Source organism: Thermobia domestica, chromosome 3 (assembly GCF_964235325.1).
Source record: "Thermobia domestica chromosome 3, izTheDome1.hap1.1, whole genome shotgun sequence".
In the NCBI taxonomy this organism is placed as follows: Eukaryota; Metazoa; Arthropoda; class Insecta; order Zygentoma; family Lepismatidae; genus Thermobia; species Thermobia domestica.
Genome location: NC_137456.1, coordinates 48,946,895 through 48,960,334, shown reverse-complemented (window position 1 = coordinate 48,960,334; position 13,440 = coordinate 48,946,895). Strand labels below are relative to the sequence as shown.

The window sequence follows — 13,440 nt, the reverse complement described above, 5'->3', positions numbered from 1 at the left end:
CTAAAACCATGTTCCTGCATACGTTTAATAAAACGTATCCGCATTTTTTTTCTATTATCCTCATATCATCATCTCCTATCAGATTCACATCATCAGCATAAACTATAACTTGGTGAATACCATTCTTTTCTACAGCCCTTTTAGCACCGTGGCTCAATGGTAGAACACTTATTTCTGGGATGTGAAGTCCCAGGTTCGATCCCCGGACATGTAACTTTGCGGTGGACAACATCGTGTCCGTGGGTTTTCTCCCGTTTCGTCCCACATTTTCATTCCACCAATTGTACCATCATCGTTCACTTCCCTTTATCATCCATCTCCCTTAGGCTAACGGGGATAAGCGTGGGACGTTGAATTGAAAGATTTCATTTCATTTCTATAGGTAGGGATGCACACGAGACGAGTCGAGACAGGATTTTCCTGACAAAATTCGAGTCGAGACAGTTTATATTCAGGCTCTTCCAATAGAGAAATATACATTTTTCAAGTAGAGACATCACTTTTACGGCACATTTTCGGGTCGAATCAGCCACAAATCTTGTCTCGTGCGCATCCCTATCTGTAGGACTCTAATTTTCCGTATAGCGTATTCCAGAACCACAACTAATAGGTATAAAATAGTTTATTTAGACTCCGAAACCGGAACTCAAAATAATTTTTTGGTTCCATAACCATTAACAACCCTAGTAGGAATAAGCAATGAGTACCAGAAAGTAAATATTATGTGTTACAATGTTCTAATGTCTTGCAGAAACAGAAAAAAAAAGGAAAAAAGTCAAGACAGATGAGCTAAAAGTCTCGCCATGTTATATTCATAATAAAAGAAAAACTATTGTTCCTTTGCAGACTCAAAGCTTGTTAAAAGCAGGATGCGTGAAGGCAGGGAGGCAGCACGTTTGTGTTGTTTCTTCTTGTTTCCATGCAACATCCTCCCGAACAACAAAACAACAACAAGAAACAGACGTAACGCTTTTTGGAATCCTTGTAACCTTTAGCACACTCTGAGGAATATCTGTGCTATACAACTCGCTTTGTCTTCGTTGTATGTAAGATGAAAGTAATAAGGCTAAAAAATCTTAAATTGAAATAAATAAAAAGGAATTCGTGTCCAAAATCATTAAGCAACACGGTGATACTTAACTATTAATTTTGTGTTGCTTAAAAGTAAGTCAAGTAAAAAAAAAAAAAAAAAAAAAAATTGTTTATTACAGTGCCAGATTTTTTTGTTAAGTTATACACAATCATAAGAAAATGTATTATAGGAATGCCCTGATAGAGTATTGTTGCGCACATCATGTTATAACATTATTTTTAAAGAAAAATGTTTTTAAGTAATTAAAATGGAAGTAAAATTTTAAAAAAAATAATTTAACGTTTAAACGCCGAAGGATGCAACTGCTGCGTCAAAGCTATAAACCTTAATACCTCAGCCCCTAATTGAGCTAAGAAGATAATTTTGGTATCAATGTGTTCTTAAAGGATTACGCTTGCAGCCTATTTTGTGTATATGGAGGGTACCACGGCGGAGACAAAGGAGGGTAAATTTGTGTTTTTGTTCTTTTTGCATTAGGATTTTTTTGGGGGGCCATTCTCCACCTCTTGGGGGTACAGTCATAAAAATTGGTATGTGAAGCAATGAAATAGTTCTCTACACGCTAATGCCCTGCAAAAAGTACTTGTTTCTTACACAGAAAAAAATCCGTTCTCCGGACAGCGGTATATTGTACAAATATACAGTATCCTTTTGCTTACTATAGAAATCAGTACGGAGCATACGTTATCCATATGCTACATAGGCACTGCCCTTAGATGTTACATCATGCCGTTGCAGGATGTCTGACAATTAACAGTTTTCCGTATATCACATGCATATACTTACGTTACATTCCTCAGCTATATGTTATATACGTCCATTTGTATGTGAGATCCTGACCACCTACATTGTTTCATACGGAAAGTACGTAGAGATGGAACACTTATACAGAAAGTATTATAAAACATCCGTTTTCAGTTATACGTCTGCTGTACGTTAAGTCCAAAAACTACAGGAATTACGCATGTAACCTATCTTTTTAAGTACGCCACCTACAATTTTTTTTCTCAGTGTATATAGGGGAGTATGGGAGGGGCAAAGTTAGCCAATTTTTTGAGTCTCAGTTTTTTGACGTAAATTTCATTTATTTTCTGGATGGTTCCATATAACACAAGGTATCTTTTCTTCTACGAACAGGGTGGAATTGGACAAGTGTTGCCTCGTTGGAATCTGTGATCCATAAGCTTTCCAACCATGTATGAATCATGACTCTGTGATAATTAGGGAAGTCCCGACAACGTGAAGGCCTGAAACAGCTTTTCGAAAATGATATACAGGGCGTTTTTATAGGAATTTTGTTCTGAATTTTTATCTCGTTTTGTATCGCAGCAATGGGTACCATTTTTATTTTATTGTTATAAGTGTATTACCTACACATTAGCTTCATTTTATCAACGTAGTGTGACTGTAAGGGCTGCCAGGGTCCCAGGGTGAAAGTCTACCATTTCATTCAAATCCCTGCCGGTGTATAAAAGTTAATAGCAAAAAGAAAAATAGCACATCCCAACTGGCTAAAATTAAGTTGATTGGTTTGGTTGAATTCAATTTAGCATCTCTTTCAGCGGCGAGGCTATACGAGACGTGAACTGTCAGTTTAACGTGAAATCAAAACCAATGAGCTCCCAACAGGAATCAAACCCGGGATCTACTACGCTAATAGCGCCTATACCATCCATATACCCAAGAGGGAACTCCAACAAATTTATGGTTTCCAAATAGGTGAGACGAGGCAGAATTTTTTGTGACGAGATACGAAACGAGGCAGATCTTCCTTCAGAAAAACAGACACATTTTTCGAGTCGAGACAAAAAAATTCACGACAGTTTCGAGACAAGACAGTCTCATTACCTGATTTGTTGGTTGATTTAAGTTTTGCGTCCCTTGTCTACCCAAGATCATATGAAACGTAGTAGTGGAACTAAAATATAAAGTGGAATCAAAACCACCACCATACGTCCAAAATTTCAAGGTTTTTCCGCCTGGAATCGAACCCGGAAAACTGTTCACCAAACGCGAGTGTTCTAGTTAGTAGACCAGCGGGGAGGGCAACCTCAACTCTTGCTTCGTAGAGAATCCTAAGTGGAATAGACAAATATTGAATGAGGGGCCGCGGTGGCCCAGTAGTAAATACTCCCCGCTAGTCTAGTGGCTAGTACGTGTGCCCTTTGTGTACGGAGTCCCGTGTTCAATTCCCGAAGGGAGAGCCTGTGAAATTTTAATTGTCCTCGATGTTTCTGTGTTCGTGTCCCTGTCGTTATAGGTCACTGGAAAAACAAGTAATGTTAAGTAAAAACCTAGTAATAAGTAGTTAAGCAAGTTAACGAGGCACGTTCGGTAAATTGGTTAACCTTTTTTTTTTTTAAAAAAAAAAAAAAAAAGTGGTATAGTGTTCACCTCTGGTGCATGGGGACCCTGGTTCGATCCCAGCTCACGCCAAGTGATCTTTTGTAATGGACAAACACCGTGTCCGTGGGTTTTCTGGGGGTTCTCATGTTTCCGCCCACTTTGTTCATTCCACCATTTCGTTCATTTCTCATCATCACCGTCTCCCTTACCCTCGGCGCATAATCGTGGGACGTTAAACTAAATATTTCATTTCATTTTTCATTTCACGAATATTGAATGTTTATTTTCGACAGGTATGTAAAAATCAAGATTTGGAATCTAAATATGAAGCAGAAACATTTTACGGAAACAGACAGAAGGAATGTGGGAGAAATCAAAATATAGGGGAGGACATCTTTCTGAGGGAGTAATCTCATTAAAAATTTCCTGGAAGTGAGAAGAGACTGACGTCAGATTGAGGATGACACGATACTGACTAAGAAACATGTCACGTCACATTTTAAGCTAATATCATCACCTCTAAAACCAATCACTAATTGCTACAACCATAACAAACTAATTTTTGTAGTCTTGTACTGTATTAAAGAAGAATGAGTAAAATAAGTAGATATTCGCTTGGGTGGTTCTTCTGGCAAAAGCAAAACAAGAAAATTGAGGTTACGATGATGATCATAATAATAGCATAGGAGCCGAGCATTATAGACTCAAGGAGTGGACTGGGTTTAGGCATCAACCGCTCACGACATCAGCTAGTTTTTCCGGAAATGGTAATGTGGATGATTAGGGTCATTGTCACTTGCATTCACTGCCAGGAGGTAAAAAAAAAAAGAAAAGAAAAAAGAAAAAGAAAAAGAAAAAGAAACGAGAAAAAGAATCGTATAAATAAAAATGAAACTAAATGTCATAACATTAAGAAAAGGCCATGTTAGTGTTTTGGATACTAGCTGTATCTATATGCATGTAATAAATACTACCAAGGCTTCTTTACGAGAATAACGTCTTCACACGCAATATGAAACGGAAACACGCGAGTGTATAAAGAATGCAAAGAATATAATAATAACATAATATGAAACAGATTCCAGTAGGAAATTGTAATTGAACCTTTCGTTCATACCACATACTAATTTTATTTCATTGTCACCGCAATTATTGTTAAATTAACGCATTTACCTTCAACAGCGGCGGATTAAGGCTTTTGGGGCCCTGGAGCTGACTATTTCTATGTTACAAATAACTCCAGCGCATACTTTTTTTACTGCCTTCCACAGCCTCATAGGTTTATCGAAACATCGGGAACTATGCTGTAATATTTTAATGTGTTCCAAGTTTACAATAATTAGTTTAATTATGCATTCATTGTTAACAGTTAAATGCTCATATACTGCATTGTAACACACAAATGCCAAATACAAGCCAAATGGTCAACCTCACAAAATAGGTATCGTGAAGACGCTGCTGGAAGAAGACTTAACTCTAGCGATACCGCAAGCGTAGTGAGCGGGGAAAAAATTAGCATAGGTCTGAAGCCTATAAAACAGTAAGTTGATTGCTATAGTTTAGTATTAAAAAGAGGGATTTTGGGGGGAGCTGAGCCTGGGGGCCCCGGAGCCTGGGCTCCATTGACTCCGCCCTTAATCCGCTCCTGACTTTTACAGGTATTCACAATGTTTCATTTTTAGATTGTATTGCAAAAGGACAAATGGCTATAAGAAGGCATATCCTAAAAATACATATCATGTATTTTATCGTTTTCTACGTATGGGAGACTCGGGTTCGATTCCTGGTGGGATCTTATTCCTGTTCAGATTCCATGTTAAGCAGTAGGTCCCGTGTCATATAGCCTCGCTGCTGACAGGGACGTTAAACTCAAAATCAACTCAACTTTTTACGAAAGGAGAGAGAGAGGGGGGGAGGTGAATTTTGTTTTTTTCGTCTGATGAGTAAACATGTATACTAACTTATAATTTGTTATATCTTTTCGCTTACGCAACTGTTTAAATACGTACGCCATTGTATCCTTCGAACACAGCTAAATGAAAATTGGAGTACCTCCTGAATTAAATTAATTTCCTTAGTAGACACATTTAAAGGAACATTTAAACATCATTTAACGGAAAAGAATACTAGTAATGCATTAAAAGGATATATTCACTGAATATTATTCGATCTTTCCTTCTGAAGGAAACAATGTCATTCATCCTGTTGAGACTGATGATGTATAAACCAAACTTGAAAAGTGAATTTTGTGTTGTGAAACTTAGAACAGTGGATTGGATTCATTAATTACTAAAGGTAGGTCTATAATTTAATCTGTATTTACTGGAGCTCTGCACCCACTATCCCTGAGTTTCAAAGCACAAGAAGGAATGATTCATATGGAACAATGTATAGAATACATTCTATTTCTACACATTTCTTTCTTTCTATACTTAACAGTGCGCTCTAAAACAGGAAAACTTATAAGTCGTAGTAGAGGGATTATAAACTGTTTTTCTCAGCATTTTGTTCAAGAAAAAAAGAAAAAGAAAAAGAAAGAAAGAAAAGAAAAGCCATCATTACCCACCATTCAAAAACACAAAATGTAAAAGGTGTTTTGTTCCATGAATTAGGGGCGTATTCACGAGGAATCCATCGGATTCGGACCCCCTAAGAAAAAGAACTTCCTAACTCTGCATTGTACACTTTTTCAATAAAATTATACTTGTTTAACAGAAAAATAATTGGTGTAGCATGAAAATTTGATCTTATACTTCATGTATACTCTTTCTCTTATTAAAAACAGTCTAGTTTTGCCATTGTTTTTCTGAAAATATAGGTGGAAGTATTTTACAATTATTTATTGCCTTTTCGGGTGCAGAATAATACCCACTCAATATTGGAACCCCCCTTCCCCCACAAAAAATGGACTCCTCCCAACAAAAGTTTCTGTGTGCGCACCAGTCAAGAATCAAAAACTGTTTTACATTTGTCAATTTCTGATACATAAAACAATATATTTTTTTTTTTAATAATAAGGACTTTGTTGTATAGTAAAAAGGTTTCGGCTTCGAATTTCGCGGTCAACCATCCTTATTGGTCATGGATGTTATTGCAAGAGAGCAAAATGGGACAATTACCCCATAGAATTTTGCTTTCCTTATACTCCAGTTTAGTAGAAAAAAATGTGTAGCTTCTACTAAAGTAATTCTCATTTCTTCGTCCCTGATTATTACCCCAGAACTTTGAGGTGTTTTATGTTGTCAGCCCAAGATAGTACCTAGAAAAAAAATCTCGAAAGTTCCTTTTGTATTTAAGAATAATAACAAGAACTTGTTTATAGACCTAAAAAGGATATCCCTATAGTCCCCCTCAAAGGACGTGTGCAGGGGGGATCGATCTGATTCGATCCTAGGAGCCTGGACCTCCCCAATGCCCGAATTTTCTGTAAATTTAGTCTAATTTCAGGGGAGATTTTACAAATTATAATATGTGTAATTTCTCCTCATATTAAATTTGTACCCCAAAAGAGTTTTGGACCCCTCCCGAAATAAATTTCTCCGTACTGCCTGCTTCCCATCATTTTCGCCTCTCATTAGAGTTTCGTTTTTAAAAAATCAAGCACAAAAACAGTATATTGTATAAGGTTTACAGTAGGTATTAAAATCGGTCTATAAGCTGGGTATTTTTTTCTTAAGGGGAGGCAAAGGACCGATTACAAGAGGGATGTCGAAAGACCGACACAAGGACAGATTCTAATACATACTGTGATGCAGGCGTATACATTATATATATATATATATATATATATATATATATATATATATATATATAGAGAGAGAGAGAGAGAGAGAGAGAGAGAGAGAGAGAGACTATATATAAAAATGAAAGTGACTAAATTTGTGACGGTTGGGCTTGGGTTACTTTTATCATTTTACTTTGACGTCGCAACTTAGGGGACGGAGATATAGGGCTCAATATGGCTCAAAAGTTACGTATTCGCATGCTAATAATTGGAAAAATAACGAAAAAATTCACACTTTGGATCTTCAGTTCGCGTAAACGGCCTAAAGTTTGAAAAAGTGACAAAAACAAAAACCAAAACTTACCTTTACGCAAGAAATATACAGATTACGTTTTTCATTTCTATAGCGCCCAAGTACTTTATTTTAGCTGTGTGAAGCCATGTTTGTTAATAATTTGTTAATGTGAGTAATTTTATACATTTTATTTTCATAATGATTTTGCAGCTCTTCGTCCATTTCTCAACTTTTTTTCCCCTTGAAATGGCTCAGAACTCATCACGAGGAAGTGGCTGCAATTCGAGTTCCACCCACACCTTACACAACTCTCCAATCAATTAGGGTGTTCTAAATTATGCTGATTTAGTCAAGAACGTTATCTTAAATTCAGATTTTTTAAAATTAAATTTTGACATTGTGAGTCTTGAGAGCAAAGTTGCTCTATAGCCATCTTGTTTTCTTGTCCGCACAGTTTTCCTGCAGACTCTGTAACAAGTCTGACACATCTTTCAACTTCCTGAGTATGGCACGGAAAATTTAAAAATTCAAACTCACGAGCAGATTTGTCATGCATAAATGACAAGATAGTATATGTTGTTAAACTTTCGAGCACTAGAGGGGGCGACATCTTACATTTTATTCAATCTATCAGCTCACTGTAGTCCGTGACATCAAAATTTATTCAAAGTTCCATAAAATTCTAACAGATTTCCCCTTCCGATCTTGATTTCTTGCCTCTAGCACTCTTCTGTAACCCAACTCTCTTACGTGTTGTCACTCATCCACTATCATAGCTAACAATATGTTCTCTGGATAACAGAAAAACGCATTTCTCTCAATTACAGGATCGATGATTGTTTTAATGTTGTTTAGCAAATATCTAATTGTTTGAACTACCTTCAAAATACGTTTAGGTCCATATTTCACTGACTGATATCTCTCTATTTCGAATCAGACAGGAGCATATGTCTTTATAATGTTGTCTACAAGCACTTTGAGTTCATTTGTACGATTTGTTTGAGAAACGTACAACCGTAAGACTCGGTTTGCACATGTCAGCCATCGGAAGTAACTGAGAGGTCCAGGATCTCTTATAGCCACATCTGGAGCCCACTGCCCTGTCTGAATTGCTCTGTTAGAACTTTTATGGCACTTTCAATAAATTTTGATGCCACGGACTACAGTGAGCTAATGGATTAGAGAAAATGTAAGATGTCGCCCCCTCCAGTGCTCGAAAGTTTGACAACATAAACTACCTTGTCATTTATGCATGACAAATCTGCTCGTGAGTTTGAATTTTTAAATTTTCCGTGCCATACTCAGGAAGTTGAAAGATGTGTCAGACTTGTTACAGAGTCTGCAGGAAAACTGTGCGGACAAGAAAACAAGATGGCTATAGAGCAACTTTGCTCTCAAGACTCACAATGTCAAAATTTAATTTTAAAAATCTGAATTTAAGATAACATTCTTGACTAAATCAACATAATTTAGCACACCCTCATTCATTGGAGAGTTTTGTAAGGTGTGGGTGGAACTCGAATTGCAGCCACTTCCTCGTGATGAGTTCTAAGCCATTTCAAGGGGGGAAAAAGTTGAGAAATAGGCGAAGAGCTGCAAAATCATTATGAAAATAAAATGTATAAAATTACTCACATTAACAAATTATTAATAAACATGGCTTCACACAGCTAAAATAAAGTACTTGGACGCTATAGAAATAAAAAACGTAATCTGTATATTTCTTGCGTAAAGGTAAGTTTTGGTGTTTTTTTTTTTTTTTTTTTTTTTGTCACTTTTTCAAACTTTAGGCTGTTTGCGCGAACTGAGCATCCAAACTGTGATTATTTTCGTTTTTTTTTTTCCATTGATTAGCACGCAAATACGCAACTTTAGGGTCCTATTAGAATTCGATACTAGAAAATCTGTTTTTCGCATAAAGGTAAAATTTGGTGCTTTTTTGTTACTTTTTTTTAAAGTTTAGGCCACTTGCATGAACTGAATATCCCAAGTGTGATTATTTTCGTTATTTTTCCATTGATTGGCACGCAAGTACGCAACTTTTGAGCTCTATTAGAATTCCATACTCGAAAATTTGATTTTTCGCTCCACCCTAATATATATATATATATATATATATACAAAAATTATAAAAGAATGGACCGATATTAGTGTCGAATCCATAGTTTTCGGGGTCAGTGAGATGAACAGTGACACTTGCGATGCCGTTTAAATCCAAATTCAGGCCCCATTGATACTCTTAAGGAGGGATGGTGACATGTAAAAATAATTAAAAATGACCCATATTAGCGTCAAATTCATATTTTTTGGGGTCCCTAAGTTGATTGGTGACAATTTTTGGTGCTCTTTATGTCCAAAATGAAACGTATTCTCCCGTGCAAAGAACGGGCATTCTGCTAGGACATCATATAACAATTATTTACGCACATAACCTTATTAGCTACCGTAAATAAACTATAGTATTTAATATATATAGCTACTATTAAGTACTATAATATGTGAGAGCAAATTAGCATGTTTTAACATGTACTTCAAAGAACTGAACACCTTTCGAAAATCCGGAGACATATTTCCCACTTACTTTCCGCTGCGAATGGCCATGTCTGGATGGAAATTTAGCTTTAATCTTCCTGGTCTATGTGAACATACTCTGAGTAAAATGAGCTGTCTTATATCTTAATATATGTTTGCTGAGGCTAACACCAAATTAAGACTAATGAACATATGATCATAAAATAGTATTATACATTACTGGAAGCCTCCTTTGTTTAAGTGCGCCAAGTACTAACACCACCACAAACCATAATATAATTATCAATAGCTCACAGTCATGCGACATGTCATGTGTAAACATCAACAGTTTCAACCTAAACGCTAATCTATCTTACAAAGCATCTCACTAACGAAATATTACATGTATCATATATTACACTACCCCTTCAAGTCACATACAAAATACCAGAAACGTCATTATAATATCCACAATACCAGAAATGCACTTCGAAGTCACGATCCGCCACTGGGGTGCATTGCCAGTCTATATCAGCGTTTTTTAGTCTTTTTTTTAATTCCTGACCCACTATGTAATATGACCTTTTTTTTTTTCGTAAGTACTGCTTTGAATGTGAATTACCGTTGTTGGCGCGTGTATCAACATATTTGCTCCGTATATGTTGAGCACTCGAAAGCACTTTCCGCATTCCTCTTCCGCGTTGCATAACGGCGGGATGTGGTTGTTTTCTTCTCCCTCCCATAATGCTTTTCGCATTCGCTTCTTCTATATATATTTTTTTAAGTACATACATAATAATAGAAATTGACATTTCGACATTATATTGTGAATAACAATAACCGTGACAATAGCTCGTTAAAACTGTTTATAGAGTTGCGTCTTCAGCTGAAATGATTAGGCTTAAACAGTTCCAGACGATGATTTTTAAAGCCTCAACTTCACTTTCTAACAACAATAAAAAAATAAATGTGATAATAATAATAATAATAATAATAATAATAATAATAATAATAATAATAATAATAATAATAATAATAATAATAAATGGCAACACCCTTCCTGGATAGATATATTACAAGGAACAAAAGAACTGTTTATTAGAAGAAAACAAACCACAAACGATTATTGTGCGTACGTTTGCAGTATGTGGTCCCAAGACTATTTTGAAGGGAGAAATCAATTTTCAGGCTCTAGTCGGCCAGATGACGAATATTCAACTGTATATAGAATTACTAGATAGCTCGTTTCTATCGAGTGTAACCCGTTTTTTAAACATTTTTTCTTCCTCCGTTTAATTATCGGTGGAAAAAAAAATCATCTTTTTTCTCTGACCATTGGTGTAACAAGGATATTTTGCTAGGGAGACGATGGACCCTTTTCTTCTGAAAATTGAAAAAATCTGTCAACAACCATAACTTAAACTTGTAGTCCAGTGTTGCCAATTTGAGGGAAAAGTAGCTAAATCTAGGGGATTCGCATTCCAGGATAGCGACAAAAAATATTTTTTTTCCGATTAGCGACTTTTTGGGTGATTTGGTGACGATTTAGCGACTTACAAATCTAGCGACTTTTGCGCTGCGAACAACTTGTCCTAGAATAAGTACTATTAGCTCGAATCAGTTCAGATATATGTTTATTTTCCTTTTGCTTATTTGAATCAGTTCAGATGTTGACGAGCTGGGAACGTGGGCTACGTAACATTTATCTCTATATTCCCGCTTTGATTGCTGGTATCTCCTACCTTCTAACGGGGACCAACTCCAGCTTTTAATGTCCTTTAGTTTACAGAGCTTCCGTTCAGAGGCACAAATAATACATTAACGATAGCAAACAGATTATCTGTAGAAGCGTGAGTAGAAGTGAAGTAAGATTTTTTTCTAGACCTTTAATTTTGTTCGTTTCTCTAAACTCACTTTTGATTTCGTTGAAGCAAAATTGATCATAAAGTTAAAAATATATAAAAGTGAAATTATTGTTAGTTATACAATGGGTCTATATATATATATGAAAGAGGCAAAATTCCACGAAATTTTTTTTAGCGACTTTTCACCCAAAATTGGAGTCATTTCGTCTCCTATTTAGCGACTTTTTGTATCAACTTGTTGGCAACACTGTGTAGTCCAACGGTATTCTAGAGAGAACAATTCTTCAAGGGGTACACCTTTAGTAAATTTTACTTTTATAAAACCATATGACAGATTTTTTTAAAAAAAGGTGATATTTTTAGATTTTACAAAAAGGCTCATAACATAACACGTTAGTCAAACGCATAAGAAAATATAAATTTATACAAATACACAACTTTCATAATACTGATTACAGAAATATTTTTTGTCTTTCCTTCACTCTGATAGCAGGATGAGTTTATTTCTCGGGAAATTCAACATTGCGACAATATTAACATTAACAACCGTTTACAAATATTATATCACAAATATGTCAAGTTAGGATTGTAGTCGGAAATATATGGCAATATATGCCGCACACCTTCTGTTTAATTTGGCGTGGGAGACCCGGGTTCGATTCCCGGCGGGAGCTTATGTGGTTCGGATTCCACGTTAATCAGTAGATCCACGTCTCATATAGCCTCGCTGCTGAACGGGACGTTAAACTCAAAATCAACTCAACTCAACCTTCTGTTTAATCTTACTAGTTAGTCATTAGAGAACCCCTTCTGCGTCAATGTATACTAATTTTGTTTTAATTTATTAATCTAAAAAAAAATCGAGATTCGAGATTTTTACAGAATTTACGAGTCTCATTGGCAAGAGTAGTTTACCCAATTACTAAATTTCAAATACTGTTCCAAGTCATGTTTACTGTTCATGATTCATAGGTAAAACTATAAATGGATAAATTCACTGTACTATAAGAACAGAAATGAATATAATTGATCAATTTAAAGAAAAAATGAAATATTTCAAGTTTACGTCCCACAGTTATTGTCGACTAGGCTAAAGGAGACGGTGATGATGAGAAATGAAGGCGATGGTAGAATTAATAAAGTGGGAGGAAACGGGAGAATCCCGAGAAAATCTACACGTAGTTTGTCCACCACGAAGTTCACTTGGCGCGAGCTGAAATCGAACCAGTGACCCCATGCAACACAGGTGAACGCTCTACCACTTTTTTTGTTTGTTTTAAACTACTTATTAGTAAGTTATTACTTTATTTTACTTGTTTTACTCTCTTAACTCGTTATTCCATTAAACTAGAACACAGCTCTCCCACCGGAAATCGAACTCGGGACCCCGTGCACCAAGGCGCACATGCTAGTCACTATACCAGACTGGCGGGAAGGACAACTGAGAAACCGCGGCCCCTTAATAATTTAAAGATACGCAAGTCGCTACACAATATACATCAATAATAAATCACACCCTTTGTGGAGCTTTTGTAACACTAAAGGATCTTGATAACTTCTAGGTGAAATTATGAAAACAATCGGGGTTTAAATTTTGTACGTAAAT

At 36.0% G+C, this 13,440-nt stretch overlaps 1 protein-coding gene across 1 annotated transcript in view; it reads left to right on the top strand.

Annotated features, from left to right (window-relative positions):
• Positions 1–13,440, top strand: part of LOC145680380 (chymotrypsin A-like) — a 229,164-nt gene that overhangs the window by 28,315 nt on the left and 187,409 nt on the right. The gene's annotated exons all lie outside the window — the stretch shown is intronic.